Consider the following 6,000-nt stretch of genomic DNA (forward strand, 5'->3'; position numbering starts at 1 on the left):
AGTTAACTGCTAGCGATAATTCGCTATGATTTAAACTTAAACAAACGCCCCCGTAAGATAGGCCACGAATTCGTGCATGGAATGCGCTTCTTTTATAGCCAACATTTGCCCCCACCAAGTGGGCGCTATAATTGTTGTTTAAACGGGTAATAACTCTTCACCGACTTAGCGTTCCTGCAAAGCGAGCAGCAGCGAGGCAGATAAACGTACAACTTTCCTAGCACAGCCCGCACAGGAATTTGAAACCTCAGCCGCGGCTGACAGGATTGCCAAGAGAGTGGCGGGTTTGCGTGTCGAAAGTCCATTTCTAGCGCCGATTTCAGCGGGTCGGCATTGCGTGACTTAACCCATGGGGGTAAGCCTTTTAAACGCTGATGCCTATTAAATCACAGTGCACACAGGACCGTGCGGACCGTATGATTGCTGGAATCAAACCAAACCTCATAACCGAGACAGATTTAATCCACCTCAAACCACCGGAAGGCATGCCGGGTGCCGTGGAAGTTTCACACGATTTGTTTTCGTTTCATATCGGTGCGGTTTGCGATTGTTCATCGGGATCAGCTTCAAGATTGCGAGGGTGCACACGTGTGTATAGGGAACTATGTTTGCCCAGGAGCTATTTGTAATAAGACCAAACGAGCATGGATTATACACTATCAATCTGCTACACATAAAAGTTTATAGGATGAGCTTTTAAATGAGTTGTGTTTAGCCATGTTTGGCTTTTGGCAAAGATAGAGAATTCGGCAGTTGTTGTTGTTTATTGTTTTTATAGAGACTTTGAGCTGGGCAGCTTCATTTGCCTCTTTAATTCGGCAGTTTAAAAATCTACTTTTTATTTTAATTGCATATATTTAGGCTATGACAATCCCACAGCGCGAATGCAAAAGATATGAACTAACTGATTAAAACGCCCAAAAGTATGCAAGCTAAATTTAATTTTCGTGTTTTAAGTAAAAACTAACGCAGGATATCATGTCCTGTATTCATCAAGAGTTTATTGTTGTACAATCATACATACATTGTTGTACAAACATATAAAATGAGTAAACAAGATATATTTTGTTCAATAAAGTCTTACCAGGTCTATTTTCATCTCTACTTGGCTCAAGAGAAATCAAAACTAAAATAAAAGGTAATTTCATTTTGTTACAAAATCTGTACATTACCTAAATTTGTGAAAATATTAAAGTTTTTAATGGTACATACTTTTAGGCGCTTCAATTTTAAACTATCAGCGATGCGATACAAAACAGTACGTACACCAATTCTAAAATAAAAAGCACTATACACAATATAACCCAAGTACAAACATCTAGTTCATTATGCAACACACAATTGCCACAAGCAATTAGGGGCGGCTCGGTGGTAGCGGCGTCATTCTGCATACGACAGGTCCGTCTCAAAATCCAAACCAATCCCACGTACCAAGGACTGACTATCCGGTTACGTGGTTAAAATAAGTCCAGTAAGCCTGAAATAAGCCAGGCATAACCTAGTAGGTCGTAACGCCAACAAGAAGTATAACAAGTAATCCACGACTCATAAACAAACGTGTCACAAATAAAATAAAATCGAAGTTGTTTTTATTTCATTTCCATCCGTCTTATCCTTCCAAACTTCGTGTAAGCTAACCTAAACGATGGCATTAGTCATACACCATTACAGCCGTAGACATCAAAGCCACATGATTCGATCCACTGGCGAAATACCACACATTTACTGTTCCGGAAAGGTAGTAAATGGTAACACTTTTATGCATCAATCAGCTCCACGGAACATACATAAACATCGTCCAGATTGATCGGAGCTTATTGATATTTTTAATAGATTTTCTTGTACCAACCGACATACACAGTGTACATACACTTCTGTGGCGTCATACACTGAGCAAAGCGTCGCTAGAAATAAGTGCACGCACACACACACTGGGTCACTAGACAGACTCGCACAAATGGTGGGCATAAATCGAATCGGGCAATTTTTATTAAAACCCATTTCCTGCAAAGCTGCCACTACTACTTCCGAGCGGGCATCCAGTAATCCGGCATCCAACGAGAACCAATTTCCAGCTCGCATCCGTTCACGGTGCATCGGTAACGTTCCCGAGTCCCTTCGAGTTATGATCTGGTGCTGGAGGGTGGAAATTTTGCGATAACCGCAATAAAAGCGGGAAATACTCGCCATAAATATCCCGCACGAAGCTTCCCAGCCTTCGGCCGATATAGAACCACCCCAGGTAGGGCAACAGGTAGATCACCAAGTGTCCTTACCTTTTGAAGGTGGATTTAAAATAAAATGTCACCCTTGCAAATAAACGGTTGGTGTGTGTTTTTTTATATTTATTTATTGACGCCCATTCCGGGACAGGTGCAGCGGTACCAGAGTGAAGGTGTTGTTTGAGGGTAGGATTTGTTTTTGCTTGGAACTTCAGCACCGGTTGCAAAATTGAAGTTTCGAGTATGTTTACGATTTTTAATCTAATTTTATGTTTCATCTTCTTTGATTGTGGGATAAACTCCGGCCCTTTGGGCATGAGTAGTGTCCGTTTTTTTTATTACTTTGAACTCTTCTCTACTATACTGTACACATGCAACAATGTGTACACCTACGTTCGCGCCATTATGTTGTCTAACGTGACAGTTTTGACCCACTTAACCTATCAAAACACTCAGTAACGGATCGCTAGTTATGATTCAATCGCCGGAAGCTAGCGTTTTACTTTCATTGCCACCTGTCAGGACGATCAACTCGCACTTGACTAGCAAGAACGCTTTCGTGGACGTTCCGTGCATGCGTGTCTGTTAAGCAAACGTTCCTTTTTTACTTCCTATATTTTAAATTCGTTTCCAACTTCTCAACAAATCAACCCGATTTCCCCGACTTAGCCTATTTTTTGACAAAATTTAAGTTTTCCCCCGCTTACAATCGATCTGCGGGAGTGTTGCTATTATTTCTGACCGACAATCAGGCAACACTTGGCTTGTGCTGGGTGGGGTCGTTCGTTGTATATCGAAACCTCCAGGAAGGGCGTTCAAAACAGGGTGGTGTATATTTTTAAACTGAATATTCTGCAAAAGCTCCCAAGCAACGCCCCATTCATCGTTTGGGTAACTGTGTTTGTGAAGACTATTCAACTTGTGCTCGGGGTCAGCTGTGAAACGAGTCTGCAGCAACAGCAGTATCGATGCCAGTAGTGGTGATAGTAGAAGCAGTTGTATTAGTAGCAGCAAGAGGCTTATGCAGTGAAACGTGCCAACCGGAAGCCCAATCGATACTCTTCATTTTTAATGACGGCTCGTTGGCACATTCCAGTTCCTTCCGAGCGCTCCGAACCCGGCAAACCCTTCTTAGCCTAGGCAAACAGGAAGTAAGCGTATTTTAGCGACCCGTACAAGGCGAACAATGCTTTTGCTTCGGCATGAAAATTGCAACACGCAGCCAATTGGTTTTGCGTGCTTTACCCAACGAGTTGAACGATTACACATGGGTAAGTTCTTAAAGGGCCCAACCAACACCATACCACAATTCGCCTCATTATGATCGGGTATTTGGTGTTTGGAGCGCGTAGACGTTTTCTGTTGCGTTTTGTAACATGAAACATGTTGACAATAAATGTGAATTTTAAGACTGACCTGTTTTAGTGTCTAATACAGTTTATCTCGAATGAAAATAACCGTATTTTGCTACACAGCTTTGTTAATGTTCATGTTTAGCAATGCAAATTGCATACTTTAAGGTACATTTGAGAACGAAAAATGATTAAAATATGCAATTCGCAAAACAAACCATCAAGCATTTTTACTTGGAATCTTTATGTTAAAGTTGAAGTTTTTACAGATTCATCTTAAAAAATTAAGTTAGTGACAGTTGTTACAGTAATTTTCATTTAAAATCACAACGGTTCGCTTCTCATGTCGATTGCCCCTAAAGGTATGCAATAAAGCGTAATATCGGAAAGTAGCATACAAAACGCTCGAATAAGTTTACCCCAAATAGTACAATCATTCAAATAAACATGGCAGAATTTGGGAAGTAATATTGACTTAAATCTTCTAATTAAAGCATATTTTTAGTAAATCAACTTGCTTAGATTAGATTAGATTACTTTAGCTAAATATGCTACAGAAAGTAACACGCCTAGACTTAGGATTTGTTCATTTCCATTAAGTATTACTGTTAAGTATTAGCGTTAAACATTTTAAAAAACTTTCATTAAGAATTCATTTCATATGAATTAATAATACCTTTAAATTTAGAACACTAATCGCGGTTCGCTTCTACCAACCATCCAAAACCAGCCAAGAAACATTAATAAACGATAATTGATTTTAGCTTTTCCCTCAACTACCCCACTTTAGCGACACATCGACACCCCCTAATGATGCGCGTAACTCTCAACGGATCCACGCAGATGTGCACTTCTGCAGCCGAACAACGTCCCAGTTGGTGCATAAAGTTCGCGACCAAAAACCACCAAAACGACTTCCCACACTTGATAGCACCGTCGTCAATTGATTATGCATGAAAGGATAATTTCCCTACAATTTTCCCAATGCTTACAGGGAAAAAGAAAAACATATCCTCTGCCAGTCGCGTGCGTCACTCGTTGCTATAGACGTGGTTCTCACCAACCGTGCCCGGTTACCACCGGCACCACCGGGGTGTGTGGTAACAACAGAAACCCCCGCAGGGCCAATAAGTAGGGTGAATTGAACCGATTGTTTTGGCAGCGCGCGAAAAGCCCAACCCCGTTTGCTTGGAAGGGGGCACAGGCACAGGTGGCCGGGAATCCGGGCCCGGTGAGGTGAAAACTCGCGGAAATCAGCGTGAAAATAACTTTATCCTTTCCCTTCCAACCGCTCGGTTTGCTCGGCTCCATTCCAGAAGTGGCTGTCGAGAATAACACCATTTAGAGCCATAAAACCATAAGCCCAATCGTCGCGACTGCACAGTTATGATCCGCCACCGGAACCGTGCGCCACGCCACGTACCATCGACACTGGGGTTGTGTGAGGGTGTTGTGTGTTTGGGTGTTTGTATTGTTTTGTGAGTGGTGTGGTTGTGAAGTGCAGTCGATTTTGGTGTTGATTTTCGGCCGAGTTGTTGTTCAACCGAAAATGCTCGCTGATAAACTTTGTGCACAATCCGATTGAGCTGGATTTTTCGGGGTTGGGTAGTCGAAGGCAAGTAATCGAACGCGTCCTTACTGTTTGTGGGGTAGCATCATTAGACAGGCTTTGGGCTTTGGAGTTGGGGAAGATAAAGCTATCTCCCGAGAGCATTTTACGTCTTCACTTTGTGGTACACCCGTTATAGGATCATTACGAAAACAAATTGATACCATGAGATTTAATTATCTACTCTTCAAAAATGCTTTCAAGTCGCTCCAAATTACCCACCCCGGGGAGAAAATTCTTAACGAGAGTAGTGGTGGTGGGAAAAAAAACCCAACCAACCAAACCAACCGAACCAACAAAGCAAGTGACGAAAGTCTCGGTTCGTTCTTTCCAATACACGTGCCACCGGGAAAATCCTTGAATTCCACCGGAAAGTCATTGGTCTCGTAACGCAAATTAGAAGGTAAATTTTTAATCAAACCCCAACCACCACGCTGGTCGTTCGGAAGAAACAACGGCAGAAAGAAAGCAACAGTTTCGCATAGAACGTAAGCTATCTTTCGGCAGGCCGCCGGCCAAGCGGCACACTACCAAACACGTCCACGAAAAGTTCGCGAACAAACTGTGGGTGGTGGATAAATTGTTTTGAAAATCGCTTCTTCCCTCCGCCCAAGGGCGCGTTCAATGATCGTTCGAAGTGTTTTGTGCGCTGTTCTTTTCTTTTTTTTTGTTGCTGAGCTGTGCCAAGATACTGCCAGGACTCTTGGCTCGCTTCTGCCCTTCCCCAATCAGCGAGCTTCCAATCGGTGGTGGGTATTGTGGTATGCGAGATGGATGAAAAATAATCAACCGAATTGAATCTTAAAAGCTTCGTCCA

The sequence above is a fragment of the Anopheles marshallii genome, chromosome 2 (assembly GCF_943734725.1).
Source record: "Anopheles marshallii chromosome 2, idAnoMarsDA_429_01, whole genome shotgun sequence".
Classification (NCBI taxonomy): domain Eukaryota; kingdom Metazoa; phylum Arthropoda; class Insecta; order Diptera; family Culicidae; genus Anopheles; species Anopheles marshallii.